Consider the following 16,820-nt stretch of genomic DNA (forward strand, 5'->3'; position numbering starts at 1 on the left):
TCACGTTCAGTAGAACTTATGGGACACATTTTGTTGCCATTTTTACCCACTTCTTGTGTGAAAATGTAAAATCTTTGGCTAAAACAAAATTTTGGTGGTAAAAATGTAGTTATTTTTGTCCTCACTGCCCAATGGTATACATTTCTGTGACATACTCATGGGGTCAATATGATCACTACACCCCTAGATGAATTCATTGAGAGGTGTAGTTCGTAAAATGGGGTCACTTATGGGGGATTCTGCTGTTTTGGAACCTCATGGGCTCTCCCATTGGGTCATGGTACCTGCAAACCATAACAGTAAAATCTGGCGATCCTTCCATTCTGACCTCTGCCATGCACCCAAACAGTGGTTTACCCCACATATGGGGTATCAGCGTACTCAGAACAAATTGCCCAACAACTTTTGGGCTCAAATTGCTCTGTTACCCCTGGGAAAATAAAAAATTAGGGGCAAAAAGTTAACTCTTGTGGAAAAACTATGAGTTTTTATTTTTACGGCTCTACGTTATAAACTTCTATGAAGCACTTGGAGGTTCAAAGTGCACACCACACATCTAGATAAGTTCCTTGGGGGATTTAGTTTCCAAAATGGTGTCACTTGTGGGGGGTTTCCACTGTTTAGGCACCTCAGGGGCTCTACAAACGCTACATGGCGTACGACCTCAATTCCAGCCAATTTTGCACTGAAAAGTCAAATGGCGCTCCTTCCCTTCCAAGATATTCCATGCGCCCAAATAGTTGTTTACCTGCACATATGGGGTATCAGAACAAACTCAGAACAAATTGCACAACAACTTTTGGGGTCCAATTTCTCCTGTTACCCTTGGTAAAATAAAAAAAATTTGGTCTAAATTAATTTTTTTGTGAAAAAAACTTAAATGTTCATTTTTTTTTAAAACTTTCCAAAAATTCCTGTGAAGCACCTGAAGGGTTAATAAACATCTTGAATGTGGTTTTGGGCACCTTGAGGGGTGCAGTTTTTAGAATGGTGTCACATTGGGGTATTTTCTCTCATATAGACCCCTCAAAGTGACTTCAAATGTGAGGTGGTCCCTAAAAAAAATTGTGTTGTAAAAATTAGAAATTGTTGTTTAAAGGCCCCTTCACATTTAGCGACGCTGCAGCGATACCGACAACGATTCGGATCGCTGCAGCGTCGCTGTTTGGTCGCTGGAGAGCTGTCACACAGACCGCTCTCCAGCGACCAACGATGCCGGTAACCAGGGTAAACATCGGGTAACTAAGCGCAGGGCCGCGCTTAGTAACCCGATGTTTACCCTGGTTACCATGCTAAAAGTAAAAAAAACCAAACACTAGATACTTACCTACAGCCGTCTGTCCTCCAGCGCTGCGCTCTGCTTCTCTGCTCTCCTCCTGTACTGTCTGTGAGCTGGAAAGCAGAGCGGTGACGTCACCGCTCTGCTTTCCGGCTCACAGCCAGTACAGGAGGAGTGCAGAGCACAGCGCTGGAGGACAGACAGCGTTAGGTAAGTATGTAGTGTTTGTTTTTTTTACTTTTAGCATGGTAACCAGGGTAAACATCGGGTTACTAAGCGCGGCCCTGCGCTTAGTTACCCGATGTTTACCCTGGTTTCCAGTGAAGACATCGCTGGATCGGTGTCACACACGCCGATCCAGCGATGTCTCCAGGGAGTCCAGCGACGAAATAAAGTTCTGGACTTTATTCAGCGACCAACGATCTCCCAGCAGGGGGCTGATCGTTGGTCGCTGTCACACATAATGATTTCATTAACGATATCGTTGCTACGTCACAAATAGCAACGATATCGTTAACAATATCGTTATGTGTGAAGGTACCTTAACTCTTAACCCTTATAACTTCCTAACAAAAAAAAATGTTGGTTCCAAAATTGTGCTGATGAAAAGTAGACATGTGGGAAATGTTACTTAGGCTGATTTCACACATGCTGTTATTTCCGGTACCGGTAAACACGGTACCAGAGATATCCGTGTCCGTGTGTCCATGTGATACATCCGTGTGGCACACATGTGCAACCCGTGTGCCGCATCAGGACCACATGGACAGCCACCCGGAAGCAGTGCTACAGTAAGCATTGTTCCCCTGCGCGTGGTGCTGAAGCTGGCTGCCATCCGCCGGCCGAGCAGGGGACAATGAATGAAAAAAAAAACGAATGGGTCCCCCCTATATTTTACAACCAACCCAGCAAAACTCACAGGTGCGAGCTGCTATTCTCAGGCTGCTAAGGGGCCACGGATATGGGCCCCCCAGCCTAAAAACAGCAGCCTGCAGCTGCCCAGAAAAGGCGCATCTATAAGATGCGTCAATTCTGGAGCTTTGCCCAGTTCTTCCCACTTGCCCTGTAGTGGTGGCAAGTGGGGTAATGAGGGGTTAATGTCACCTTCCTATTGTAAGGTGACATTAAGCCGACTTAATAATGGAGAGGTGTCAATAAGACACCTCTCCATTATTAATCCTATAGTTTTTAAAGGGTTAATCAAACACACCACACAGTAAGAAAAAGTATTTTAATGAAATAAAACAATATACACATTTTTCCTATCTTTATTAGTCTGCCATTCCAAGCAAAGCCCTTGATCTCCTGGAAAAAATGTCAAAATAATAAACCAACAATATACCATACCTATCCGGCATACAGTCAGTCCCACGCAGTAATATATATCTATAGGAATTTACAGTTTACAACTGGGAGCGTTGCTAATGCGACCGCTCCCGGCTGTAAACTACTGGGGAATGAATTAAATGCTGGGAGCTAAGCTTCAGTGACATCACTGAAGCTGAGCTCCCTGGCAGTCTGAACTAAAATGAACTCTTCAGCGTGGGAAAATCAGCTGGTTCACACTGCTGCCAGCAGAGCAGGGGACAATGGATGAAAGCCGCGTTGAGCACCACACGCAGGGGAACAGCAGCTTACAGTAGCGCTGCTTCCCCTGTGGCCGTCTGTGCGCACGGAGGACAGTGTACACTGTTCTCCGTGTGCACGTGTGCAGGACGTTTGGCAGGCCTTGTGTCCGGGTAAAAATGGACATGTCTGTCATGTCATGTTTTGCACACGGACACACGGTCCATCAAAACACGCTGGCATGTGTATAGACCCATTCATTTGAATGGGTCTATATGTGTCCGTGTCTCCGGTACATGAGAAAACTGTCCCTACACGTACTGGAGGCACTGACGTGTGAAACAGGCCTTATTAAGTATTTTGTGTGACATATCTCTGTGATTTAAGGGCATGAAAATTCAAAATGTGAAAATTGCGAAATTATCAAAATTTTCATCAAATTTCCATTTTTTCACAAATAAATGTAAGTCATATAAAATAAATTTTACCACTAACATGAAGTACAATATGTCAAGAAAAAATAATGTCAGAATCACCGGGATCCATTGAAGCGTTCCAGAGTTATAACCTCATAAAGGGACAGTGGTCAGAATTGTAAAAATTGGCCCGGTCATTAACGTGCAAACCACCCTTGGGTGTAAAGGGGTTAAAAACTACGTTTTGAGTATACTTGTGTTATCTTTGTCTAATATTTACCGTAAATTTGTTTGTTGATCTGAAACATCTAAGTGTGACAAACATGCAAAAGAAAATGAAATTGGGAAGGTGGCAAATGCTTTTTCACATCACTGTATGTGCTCAGGGTATACATGTGTGTTCTAAGTGTGTATATATGTGTGTCGCATATGGGGTTTACATAGAACCCACATTTATAAATCCCAGCAGCACAGACATGAGCTCACAGCATCATTGTTCTCAGCAGCACTTCGCCTGTGGTAAACTGCAGATATACTGCTGATACATGATACTGATATCAACACATCCTCAAATAATTTAATTTAGGGAAAGAGGATCCATTCCACTAAAGGATAATTGAAAATACCAATATATATTTCAGTAATTTAAAACAATATTAAAAATTCAAGCAGGAATAACAAAAGTGACAGGTGCAAGTCTATATACTCATATTCACATTTAAATTAATCCATGTAGATAGCAGCTCATAGGCATATCAGATTATCAAATGTGGTAAAGGCTATCACTAATAGTCCATTTTATATACAGTACAGACCAAAAGTTTGGACACACCTTCTCATTTAAAGATTTTTCTGTGTTTTCATTACTATGAAAATTGTACATTCACACTGAAGGCATCAAAACTATGAATTAACACATGTGGAATTATATACTTAACAAAAAAGTGTGAAACAACTGAAATTATGTCTTATATTCTAGGTTCTTCAAAGTAGCCACCTTTTACTTTGATGGCAGCTTTGCACACTCTTGGCATTCTCTTGATTAGCTTCAAGAGGTAGTCACCGGGAATGGTTTTCAATTCACAGGTGTGCCCTGTCAGGATTAATAACTGGGATTTCTTGCCTTATAAATGGGGTTGAGACCATCAGTTGTGTTGTGCAGAAGTCTGGTGGAAACACAGCTGATAGTCCTACTGAATAGACTGTTAGAATTTGTATTATGGCAAGAAAAAAGCAGCTAAGTAAAGAAAAAGGAGTGGCCATCATTACTTTAAGAAATGAAGGTCAGTCAGTCCGAAAAATTGGGCAAACTTTGAAAGTATCCCCAAGTACAGTGACAAGAACTATCAAGCGCTACAAAGAAACTGGCTCACATGAGGACCGCCACAGGAAAAGAAGACCAAGAGTCACCTCTGTTTCTGAGGATAAGTTTATCCGAGTCACCAGCCTCAGAAATCGCAGATTAACGGCAGCTCAGATTAGAGACTAGGTCAATGCCACACAGAGTTCTAGCAGCAGACACATCTCTACAACAACTGTTAAGAGGAGAGGCCTTCATGGTAAAATAGCTGCTAGGAAACCACTGCTAAGGACAGGCAACAAGCAGAAGAGACTTGTTTGGGCTAAAGTACACAAGGAATGGACATTAGACCAGTGGAAATCTGTGCTTTGGTCTGATGAGTCCAAATTTGAGATCTTTGGTTCCAACCACCGTGTCTTTGTGCGACGCAGAAAAGGTGAACGGATGGACTCTACATGCCTGGTTCCCACGGGAAGCATGGAGGAGGAGGTGTAATGGTGTGGGGGTGCTTTGCTGGTGATACTGTTGGGGATTTATTCAAAATTGAAGGCATACTGAACCAGCATGGCTATCGCAGCATCTTGCAGCGTCATGCCATTCCATCCGGTTTGCGCTTAGTTGGACCATCATTTATATTTCAACAGGACAATGACGACAAACACACCTCCAGGCTGTGTAAGGGCTATTTGACCAAGAAGGAAAGTGATGGGGTGCTACGCCAGATGACCTGGCTGTTGTGAATTCTGTGGCAGAGCTCCCTCCTGTGGTCACAAGTGGTACTTCGGCTGATTCTCTCTGTGAGCTTCCGTTGGTGGAGGAAAGTGGTACTGCGGCTTCTGAGTTTCCTTCCTCAGGTGATGTGGTGAAGTCGTTAGGTGCTGCTCTATTTAACTCCACCTAGTGCTTTGATCCTGGCCTCCAGTCTATGTTCTAGTATTGGACCTGTTTCCTCCTGGATCGTTCCTGTGGCCTGCTGCTCTGCATAGCTAAGTTCTGCTTTGCTATTTTGTTTGCTGTTTTTTTCTGTCCAGCTTGTCTATTTGTTTTTTCCTGCTTGCTGGAAGCTCTGGGACGCAGAGGGTGTACCTCCGTGCCGTTAGTTCGGTACGGAGGGTCTTTTTGCCCCCTTTGCGTGGTTTTTGTAGGGTTTTGTGTTGACCGCAAAGTTACCTTTCCTATCCTCGCTCTGTTCAGAAAGTCGGGCCTCACTTTGCTAAATCTATTTCATCTCTACGTTTGTCTTTTCATCTTAACTCACAGTCATTATATGTGGGGGCTGCCTTTTCCTTTGGGGTATTTCTCTGAGGCAAGGTAGGCTTATTTTCTATCTTCAGGCTAGCTAGTTTCTCAGGCTGTGCCGAGTTGCATAGGTAGCGTTAGGCGCAATCCACGGCTGCCTCTAGTGTGGTTGGAGAGGATTAGGGATTGCGGTCAGCAGAGTTCCCACGTCTCAGAGCTCGTTCTATGTTTTTGGGTTATTGTCAGGTCACTGTATGTGCTCTGACCTCTATGTCCATTGTGGTACTGAATTATCTTATCATAACAGTACTGGAGGCCGAAAGTACTAATGATTCTCAATAGAGGGAAAAAAGAAGTTCTGAGACCATTTTTTTTTCTCTGCACTGTGTTTTGCCTTTTTTTTCCCCTAGACATTTGGGTGGTTCAGGACACAGGTGTAGCGATGGACATTAAAGGTCTGTCTTCATGTGTGGATCAGCTCACGGCAAGAGTACAAAATATTCAAAACTTTGTGGTTCAGAATTCTATGTTAGAACCGAGAATTCCTATTCCTGATTTGTTTTTTGGAGATAGAACTAAATTTCTGAGTTTCAAAAATAATTGTAAACTATTTCTGGCTTTGAAACCTCGCTCCTCTGGTGACCCAGTTCAACAAGTTAGGATCATTATTTCTTTTTTACGTGGCGACCCTCAGGACTGGGCATTTTCTCTTGCGTCAGGAGATCCTGCATTAAGTAATATCGATGCGTTTTTCCTGGCGCTCGGATTGCTGTATGATGAACCTAATTCAGTGGATCAGGCAGAGAAAAATTTGCTGGCTCTGTGTCAGGGTCAGGATGAGATAGAGGTATATTGTCAGAAATTTAGAAAGTGGTCCGTACTCACTCAATGGAATGAAGGTGCGCTTGCAGCTATTTTCAGAAAAGGTCTCTCTGAAGCCCTTAAGGATGTCATGGTGGGATTTCCTATGCCTGCTGGTCTGAATGAGTCTATGTCTTTGGCCATTCAGATCGGTCGACGCTTGCGTGAGCGTAAATCTGTGCACCATTTGGCGGTATTACCTGAGCTTAAACCTGAGCCTATGCAGTGCGATAGGACTTTGACCAGAGTTGAACGGCAAGAACACAGACGTCTGAATGGGCTGTGTTTCTACTGTGGTGATTCCACTCATGCTATCTCTGATTGTCCTAAGCGCACTAAGCGGTTCGCTAGGTCTGCCACCATTGGTACGGTACAGTCAAAATTTCTTCTGTCCGTTACCTTGATCTGCTCTTTGTCATCATATTCTGTCATGGCATTTGTGGATTCAGGCGCTGCCCTGAATTTGATGGACTTGGAGTATGCTAGGCGTTGTGGGTTTTTCTTGGAGCCCTTACAGTGTCCTATTCCATTGAGAGGAATTGATGCTACGCCTTTGGCCAAGAATAAGCCTCAGTACTGGACCCAGCTGACCATGTGCATGGCTCCTGCACATCAGGAGGTTATTCGCTTTCTGGTGTTGCATAATCTGCATGAAGTGGTCGTGTTGGGGTTGCCATGGCTACAAGTCCATAATCCAGTATTAGATTGGAAATCCAAGTCTGTGTCCAGCTGGGGTTGTCAGGGGGTACATGGTGATGTCCCATTTCTGACTATTTCGTCATCCACCCCTTCTGAGGTTCCAGAGTTCTTGTCTGATTACCGGGATTTATTTGATGAGCCCAAGTCCGATACCCTACCTCCGCATAGGGATTGTGATTGTGCTATCGATTTGATTCCTGGTAGTAAATTCCCAAAAGGTCGACTGTTTAATTCATCTGTGCCTGAGCACGCCGCTATGCGGAGTTATGTGAAGGAGTCCTTGGAGAAGGGGCATATTCGCCCGTCATCGTCGCCATTAGGAGCAGGGTTCTTTTTTGTAGCCAAGAAGGATGGTTCACTGAGACCTTGTATAGATTACCGCCTTCTAAATAAGATCACGGTTAAATTTCAGTACCCCTTGCCGTTGTTATCTGATTTGTTTGCTCGGATTAAGGGGGCTAGTTGGTTCACCAAGATAGATCTTCGTGGTGCGTATAATCTTGTGCGTATTAAGCGAGGCGATGAATGGAAAACTGCATTTAATACGCCCGAGGGCCATTTTGAGTACCTAGTAATGCCATTCGGACTTGCCAATGCTCCATCAGTGTTTCAGTCCTTTATGCATGACATCTTCCGAGAGTACCTGGATAAATTCCTGATTGTGTACTTGGATGACATTTTGATCTTCTCGGATGATTGGGAGTCTCATGTGAAGCAGGTCAGAACGGTGTTTCAGGTCCTGCGTGCTAATTCTTTGTTTGTGAAGGGATCAAAGTGTCTCTTTGGTGTTCAGAAGGTTTCATTTTTGGGGTTCATCTTTTCCCCTTCTACTATCGAGATGGACCCTGTTAAGGTCCAAGCCATCCATGATTGGACTCAGCCGACATCTCTGAAAAGTCTGCAAAAGTTCCTGGGCTTTGCTAATTTTTATCGTCGCTTCATCTGCAATTTTTCTAGTATTGCTAAACCATTGACCGATTTGACCAAGAAGGGTGCTGATGTGGTCAATTGGTCTTCTGCTGCTGTGGAAGCTTTTCAAGAGTTGAAGCGTCGTTTTTCTTCTGCCCCTGTGTTGTGTCAACCAGATGTTTCGCTTCCGTTCCAGGTCGAGGTTGATGCTTCTGAGATTGGAGCAGAGGCTGTTTTGTCGCAGAGAAGTTCTGATTGCTCGGTGATGAAACCATGTGCCTTCTTTTCCAGGAAGTTTTCGCCTGCTGAGCGAAATTATGATGTGGGCAATCGAGAGTTGCTGGCCATGAAGTGGGCATTCGAGGAGTGGCGTCATTGGCTTGAAGGAGCTAAGCATCGCGTGGTGGTCTTGACTGATCATAAGAACTTGACTTATCTCGAGTCTGCCAAGCAGTTGAATCCTAGACAGGCTCGTTGGTCGCTGTTTTTTGCCCGTTTTGACTTTGTGGTTTCGTACCTTCCGGGCTCTAAAAATGTGAAGGCGGATGCTCTGTCTAGGAGTTTTGTGCCCGACTCTCCGGGTTTATCTGAGCCGGCGGGTATCCTCAAAGAGGGAGTAATTGTGTCTGCCATCTCCCCTGATTTGCGGCGGGTGCTGCAAAAATTTCAGGCTAATAAACCTGATCGTTGCCCAGCGGAGAAACTGTTTGTCCCTGATAGGTGGACGAATAAAGTTATCTCTGAGGTTCATTGTTCGGTGGTGGCTGGTCATCCTGGAATCTTTGGTACCAGAGAGTTAGTGGCTAGATACTTTTGGTGGCCATCTCTGTCGCGGGATGTGCGTACTTTTGTGCAGTCCTGTGGGATTTGTGCTCGGGCTAAGCCCTGCTGTTCTCGTGCCAGTGGGTTGCTTTTGCCCTTGCCGGTCCCGAAGAGGCCTTGGACACATATCTCTATGGATTTTATTTCAGATCTTCCCGTCTCTCAAAAGATGTCAGTCATTTGGGTGGTCTGTGATCGCTTCTCTAAGATGGTCCATTTGGTACCCTTGTCTAAATTACCTTCCTTCTCTGATTTGGTGCCATTGTTCTTCCAGCATGTGGTTCGTTTACATGGCATTCCAGAGAATATCGTGTCTGACAGAGGTTCCCAGTTTGTTTCGAGGTTTTGGCGAGCCTTTTGTGGTAGGATGGGCATTGACTTGTCTTTTTCCTCGGCTTTCCATCCTCAGACTAATGGCCAGACCGAACGAACCAATCAGACCTTGGAAACATATCTGAGATGCTTTGTTTCTGCTGATTAGGATGACTGGGTGTCCTTTTTGCCTTTGGCTGAGTTCGCCCTTAATAATCGGGCCAGCTCGGCTACCTTGGTTTCGCCGTTTTTCTGCAACTCTGGGTTCCATCCTCGTTTCTCTTCAGGGCAGGTTGAGTCTTCGGACTGTCCTGGTGTGGATACTGTGGTGGACAGGTTGCAGCAGATTTGGACTCATGTAGTGGACAATTTGACCTTGTCCCAGGAGAAGGCTCAATGTTTCGCTAATCGCAGACGCTGTGTGGGTCCCCAACTTCGTGTTGGGGATTTGGTTTGGTTATCTTCTCGTCATATTCCTATGAAGGTTTCCTCTCCTAAGTTTAAACCTCGTTTCATTGGTCCGTATAGGATTTCTGAGGTTCTTAATCCTGTGTCTTTTCGTCTGACCCTTCCAGATTCTTTTTCCATACATAACGTATTCCATAGGTCATTGTTGCGGAGATACGTGGCACCTATGGTTCCATCTGTTGATCCTCCTGCCCCGGTTTTGGTGGAGGGGGAGTTGGAGTATATTGTGGAGAAGATTTTGGATTCTCGTGTTTCAAGACGGAAACTCCAGTATCTGGTTAAGTGGAAGGGTTATGCTCAGGAAGATAATTCCTGGGTCTTTGCCTCTGATGTCCATGCTCCCGATCTTGTTCGTGCCTTTCATATGGCTCATCCTGGTCGTCCTGGGGGCTCTGGTGAGGGTTCGGTGACCCCTCCTCAAGGGGGGGGTACTGTTGTGAATTCTGTGGCAGAGCTCCCTCCTGTGGTCACAAGTGGTACTTCGGCTGATTCTCTCTGTGAGCTTCCGTTGGTGGAGGAAAGTGGTACTGCGGCTTCTGAGTTTCCTTCCTCAGGTGATGTGGTGAAGTCGTTAGGTGCTGCTCTATTTAACTCCACCTAGTGCTTTGATCCTGGCCTCCAGTCTATGTTCTAGTATTGGACCTGTTTCCTCCTGGATCGTTCCTGTGGCCTGCTGCTCTGCATAGCTAAGTTCTGCTTTGCTATTTTGTTTGCTGTTTTTTTCTGTCCAGCTTGTCTATTTGTTTTTTCCTGCTTGCTGGAAGCTCTGGGACGCAGAGGGTGTACCTCCGTGCCGTTAGTTCGGTACGGAGGGTCTTTTTGCCCCCTTTGCGTGGTTTTTGTAGGGTTTTGTGTTGACCGCAAAGTTACCTTTCCTATCCTCGCTCTGTTCAGAAAGTCGGGCCTCACTTTGCTAAATCTATTTCATCTCTACGTTTGTGTTTTCATCTTAACTCACAGTCATTATATGTGGGGGCTGCCTTTTCCTTTGGGGTATTTCTCTGAGGCAAGGTAGGCTTGTTTTCTATCTTCAGGCTAGCTAGTTTCTCAGGCTGTGCCGAGTTGCATAGGTAGCGTTAGGCGCAATCCACGGCTGCCTCTAGTGTGGTTGGAGAGGATTAGGGATTGCGGTCAGCAGCGTTCCCACGTCTCAGAGCTCGTTCTATGTTTTTGGGTTATTGTCAGGTCACTGTATGTGCTCTGACCTCTATGTCCATTGTGGTACTGAATTATCTTATCATAACACCTGACCTCCACAGTCACCAGACCTGAACCCAATCGAGATGGTTTGGGGTGAGCTGGACCGCAGAGTGAAGGCAAAAGGGCCAACAAGTGCTAATCATCTCTGGGAACTCCTTCAAGATTGTTGGAAGACCATTCCCGGTGACTACCTCTTGAAGCTCATCAAGAGAATGGTGCACAGCAGTTATCAAAGCAAAAGGTGGCTACTTTGAAGAACCTAGAGTATAAGACATAATTTCAGTTGTTTGTAACACTTTTTTGTTAAGTATATAATTCCACATGTGTTAATTCATAGTTTTGATGCCTTCAGTGTGAATGTACAATTATCACAGTCATGAACAGTCATGAAAATACAGAAAAATCTTTAAATGATAAAGTGTGTCCAAAGTTTTGGTCTGTACTGTATATAGTGTAAATATAGGTAAAGCTACTGATCATTGTATAAAGTGGATGTGCCAAATATCACAAAGCTTAATGTAACCTATAAAATATAGTGAAAAGAGAAACTACTCTCAGGTAAGTAGGACAGAAGTGCAGGTAAAGTGTCAATAGGATTACTTGCATAAAGTGCCAGGAGCTTAAGTGAGGTAGACTTGGCTAAATGTCACCACCCCAGGGGTATATTTTATACGTTACATTAAGCCCTGTGATATTTGGCACATGCACTTTATACAATGATCATTAGCTTTACCTATATTTACACTATACATATAAAATGGACTATAAGTGATAGCCTTTACCACATTTGATAATCTGATATGCCTATGAGCTGCTATCTACATGGATTAATTTAATTGTGAATATGAGTATATAGACTTGCACCTGTCACTTTTGTTATCCCTGCTTGAATTTTTAATATTGTTTTAAATTACTGAAATAAATATTGGTATTTTAAATTATCCTTCGGTGGAATGGATCCTCTTTCCCTGAATTAAATTATTTGGGGATGTGTTGATATCCGATACCTAGGGGAATATATTCTCTAACTATACATAATTGAGAGACTGTTTATAAATCTGATACATGATACTGTATGTGGATAGATTGATCTATTATATTTTATATTTTTAGTGATCGTTCTGTGCCCGTCATTCTTGTCAGCCGGTGTAAAAAGATCGGGAAAGTGACGAACAACTAGAATGTTGTTGAGCACGTTTGCTTAACGGCCGAACTCACCGCATGCAAATGCAACATAAAGGCTCATGTGAAGGTGCAATACAGTATGTCAGCATTTGGGGACCCACTTTATACTTTTACCCAGGGCCCCACTTTGTCTACAACCAGCCCTGCTACCTGGTAGCAAGTTTGCTAGTCCTCTAAGTGACCTGTAAGTACCACATTGCTGGAATCAGGGTCTCTGTCTCAACAATACGCTGCTCTAAGATTTGGTGGGAAAAAAACTGATGACAGATTCCGTTGAAGTAGAACCAGCCCACAATAATAGGATTTTTTAGTTTTTTGGGACTTAAACGTTATGGAACCAATTTTCTTATCTCTGCATCTGCCAAGTAAATGTCTCAGACTGATTTAGGAACTGGGGCAAAGTTACTAAGGCTATGTTCACACTTTGCGGATTTTGCTGCGGATCCGCAGCGGCTTTGACCGCTGCGGATCCGCAGCAGTTTCCCATGAGTTTACAGTACAATGTAAACCTATGGGAAACAAAAAACGCTGTGCACATGCTGCGGAAAAAACCGCGCGGAAACGCAGCGGATTACATTCCGCAGCATGTCACTTCTTTTCTGCGGATTTTCACCTGCTCCAATAGGAAACTGCAGATGAAAATCCGCAGTAAAAACCGCGATGGGTTTTCACTGCGGATTTTGGAATTCTGCTGCGGAAAAATCCGCAGTGGAATCCGCAAAGTGTGGACATAGCCTTAAACTCTCTAATTTTTACTCAGTGTGGGGGAGATTTATAGTGAGTGAAGTTATTAAAGTCAGGTTAGCTTGAGGCTGCGTCAAATAAATCAAAGTGTCACACAAGGGGGAACATTTAATATGAGGAGAATTCTTGAAATAATTTTTGGTGGATGCTACATTACTTTTATTTGTGCTAAATCTATCAAAGCATCACACGATGGATATATTTGGCACATCTTTAAATACAACACTTCTGGCTACTGATATTTCTCGAGTTTCTGCTGGATTGAGAAAGTCTTAACCCCTTAGTGACAGAGCCAATTTGGTACTTAATGACCAGGCCAATTTTTGCAATTCTGACCACTGTCACTTTATGAGGTTATAACTCTGGAACGCTTCAACGGATCCCGCTGATTCTGAGATTGTTTTTTCGTGACATATTGTACTTCATGTTAGTGGTAACATTTCTTCGATATTACTTGCGATTATTTGTGAAAAAAACGGAAATATGGCGAAAATTTTTAAAATTTTGTAATTTTCAAACTTTGTATTTTTATGCCCTTAAATCAGAGAGATATGTCACGAAAAATAGTTAATAAATAACATTTCCCACATGTCTACTTTACATCAGCACAATTTTGGAAACAAAATTTTTTTTGTTAGGGAGTTATAAGGGTTAAAATTTGACCAGCAATTTCTCATTTTTACAACACCATTTTTTTTAGGGACCACATCACATTTGAAGTCATTTTGAGGGGTCTATATGATAGAAAATAATGAAGTGTGACACCATTCTAAAAACTACACCCCTCAAGGTTCTCAAAACCACATTCAAGAAGTTTATTAACCCTTTACGTGCTTCACAGGAACTGAAACAATGTGGAAGGAAAAAATGAACATTTAACTTTTTTTTGCAAACATCTTAATTCAGAACCATTTTTTTTTATCTTCACAAGTGTAAAAACAGAAATGTAACCATAAATTTTGTTATGCAAATTCTCCTGAATACGCCAATACCCCATATGTGGGGGTAAACCACTTTTTGGGGGCGCACCACAGAACTTGGAAGTGAAGGAGCGCCGTTTGACTTTTTCAATGCAGAATTGGCTGGAATTGAGATCGGACGCCATGTCATGTTTAGAGAGCCCCTGATGTGCCTAAACAGTGGAAACTCCCCACAAGTGACACCATTTTGGAAACTAGACCCCTTAAGGAACTTATCTAGATGTGTGGTGAGCACTTTGAACCCCCAAGTGCTTCACAGAAGTTTATAACGTAGAGCCGTGAAAATAAAAAATCGCTTTTGTTTACACAAAAATGATCTTTTCGCCCACAAATTCTTATTTTCACAAGGGTAACAGGAGAAATTAGACCACAAAAGTTGTTGTACAATTTCTCCTGAGTACGGTGATACCCAATATGTGGGGGTAAACCACTGTTAGGGCGCACCGCAGAGCTTGGAAGAGAAGGAGTGCCGTTTTACTTTTTCAATGTAGAATTGGCTGGAATTGCGATTGGACGCCATGTCGCGTTTGGAGAGCCCCTGATGTGCCTAAACAGTGGAAACCCCCCACAAGTGACACCATTTTGGAAACTAGACCCCTTAAGGAACTTATCTAGATGTGTGGTGAGCACTTTGAACCCCCATGTGCTTCACAGAAGTTTATAACATAGAGCCGTGAAAAAAAAAATTGCATTTTTTCTACAAAAATGATCTTTTTGCCCACAAATTTTTATTTTCACAAGGGTAACAGGAGAAATTATATTAAGAAAAAAGGAGCGCACTCAGCTATCTTAGGTTGGTGCTGGCTGTACTTGGGAAAAACCCAACAACAAGTCCAATATAGAAAAATCAGCCGCACTCTTATGGTATATCTTTGCAAAAATGTGATGTATTTATTCACATGTGTTGAGACAAAATTTTCATATATATACACACACAGCAGGGAGTATAAACGAAGTAGTTACGTTTCGACCCTGCCTCGGGTCTTTCTCAAACTGCGTTTTCTAGATAGTGTGAAAAATAAGAAGTGTGGTCCCTTTAAGGGCTCCTATTGTTGTGGTGTCAGGTCTTCCTGCTTCTGTGGGCGTGTGTCGCACTTCTTATTTTTCACACTATCTAGAAAACGCAGTTTGAGAAAGACCCGAGGCAGGGTCGAAACGTTACTACTTCGTTTATACTCCCTGCTGTGTGTGTATATATATGAAAATTTTGTCTCAACACATGTGAATAAATACATCACATTTTTGCAAAGATATACCATAAGAGTGCGGCTAACAGGAGAAATTAGACCACTAAAGTTGTTGTGCAATTTCTCCTGAGTACGTCGATACCCAATATGTGGGGGTAAACCACTGTTTGGGCGCACCGCAGAGCTTGGAAGAGAAAGAGTGCCGTTTTACTTTTTCAATGTAGAATTGGCTGGAATTGAGATCGGACGCCATGTCGCGTTTGGAGAGCCCCTGATGTGCCTAAACAGTAGAAATCCCCCACAAGTGACCCCATTTTGGAAACTAGACCCCCCATAGAACTTATCTAGATGTGTGGTGAGAACCTTGAATGCCCAAGTGCTTCACAGAAGTTTATAATGCAGAGCCGTGAAAATAAAAAATATTTTTTTTTCCACAAAAAAGATTTTTTAGCCCCCAAGTTTTTATTTTCACAAGAGTAACAAGAGAAATTGGACCCCAAAAGTTGTTGTCCAATTTGTTCTGAGTATGCTGGTACCCCATATGTGGGGGTAAACCACTGTTTGGGTGCACGGAGGAGCTCGGAAGGAAGGAGCGCCGTTTTGGAATGCAGACTTTGATAGAATGGTCTGAGGGTATTATGTTGCGTTTGCAGAGCCCCTGACGTACCTAACCAGTAGAAACCCTCCACAAGTGACCCCATTTTGGAAACTAGACCCCCCAAGGAACTTATCTAGATGTGTGGTGAGAACTTTGAATGCCCAAGTGCTTCACAGAAGTTCAGAATGCAGAGTCGTGAAAATAAAAAATATTTTTTTTTTCCACAAAAAAGATATTGTAGCCCCCAAGTTTTTATTTTCACAAGGGTAACAGGAGAAATTGGACTGCAATAGTAGTTGTCCAATTTATCCCGAGTACGCTGATGCGCCATATGTGGGGGTAAACCACTGTTTGGGCGCACGGCAGAGCTCGGAAGGGAAGGAGCGCCTTTTTGGAATGCAGACTTTGATAGAATGGTCTGTGGGCATTATGTTGCCATTGCAGAGCCCCTGATGTACCTAAACTGTAGTAACCCCCCACAAGTGACCCCATTTTGGAAACTAGACCCCCCAAGGAACTTATCTAGATGTGTGGTGAGAACTTTGAATGCCCAAGTGCTTCACAGGAGTTTAGAATGCAGAGTCGTGAAAATAAAAAATATTTTTTTTTCCACAAAAAAGATATTGTAGCCCCCAAGTTTTTATTTTCACAAGGGTAACAGGAGAAATTGGACTGCAATAGTTGTTGTCCAATTTATCCCGAGTACGCTGATGCGCCATATGTGGGGGTAAACCACTGTTTGGGCGCACGGCAGAGCTCGGAAGGGAAGGAGCGCCTTTTTGGAATGCAGACTTTGATAGAATGGTCTGTGGGCATTATGTTGCGATTGCAGAGCCCCTGATATACCTAAACTGTAGTAACCCCCCACAAGTGACCCCATTTTGGAAACTAGACCCCCCAAGGAACTTATCTAGATGTGTGGTGAGAACTTTGAATGCCCAAGTGCTTCACAGAAGTTTAGAATGCAGAGTCGTGAAAATAAAATAAAAATTTTTTTTCACAAAAAAGATATTGTAGCCCCCAAGTTTTTATTTTCACAATGGTAACAAGAGAAA

General features: G+C 43.3%; 1 protein-coding gene across 1 annotated transcript in view; it reads right to left on the bottom strand.

The window, feature by feature from the left end:
* DNAH6 (dynein axonemal heavy chain 6) overlaps positions 1 to 16,820 on the bottom strand; it is a 621,891-nt gene that overhangs the window by 592,721 nt on the left and 12,350 nt on the right. The gene's annotated exons all lie outside the window — the stretch shown is intronic.

Source organism: Ranitomeya imitator, chromosome 1 (genome assembly GCF_032444005.1).
Source record: "Ranitomeya imitator isolate aRanImi1 chromosome 1, aRanImi1.pri, whole genome shotgun sequence".
NCBI lineage: Eukaryota > Metazoa > Chordata > Amphibia > Anura > Dendrobatidae > Ranitomeya > Ranitomeya imitator.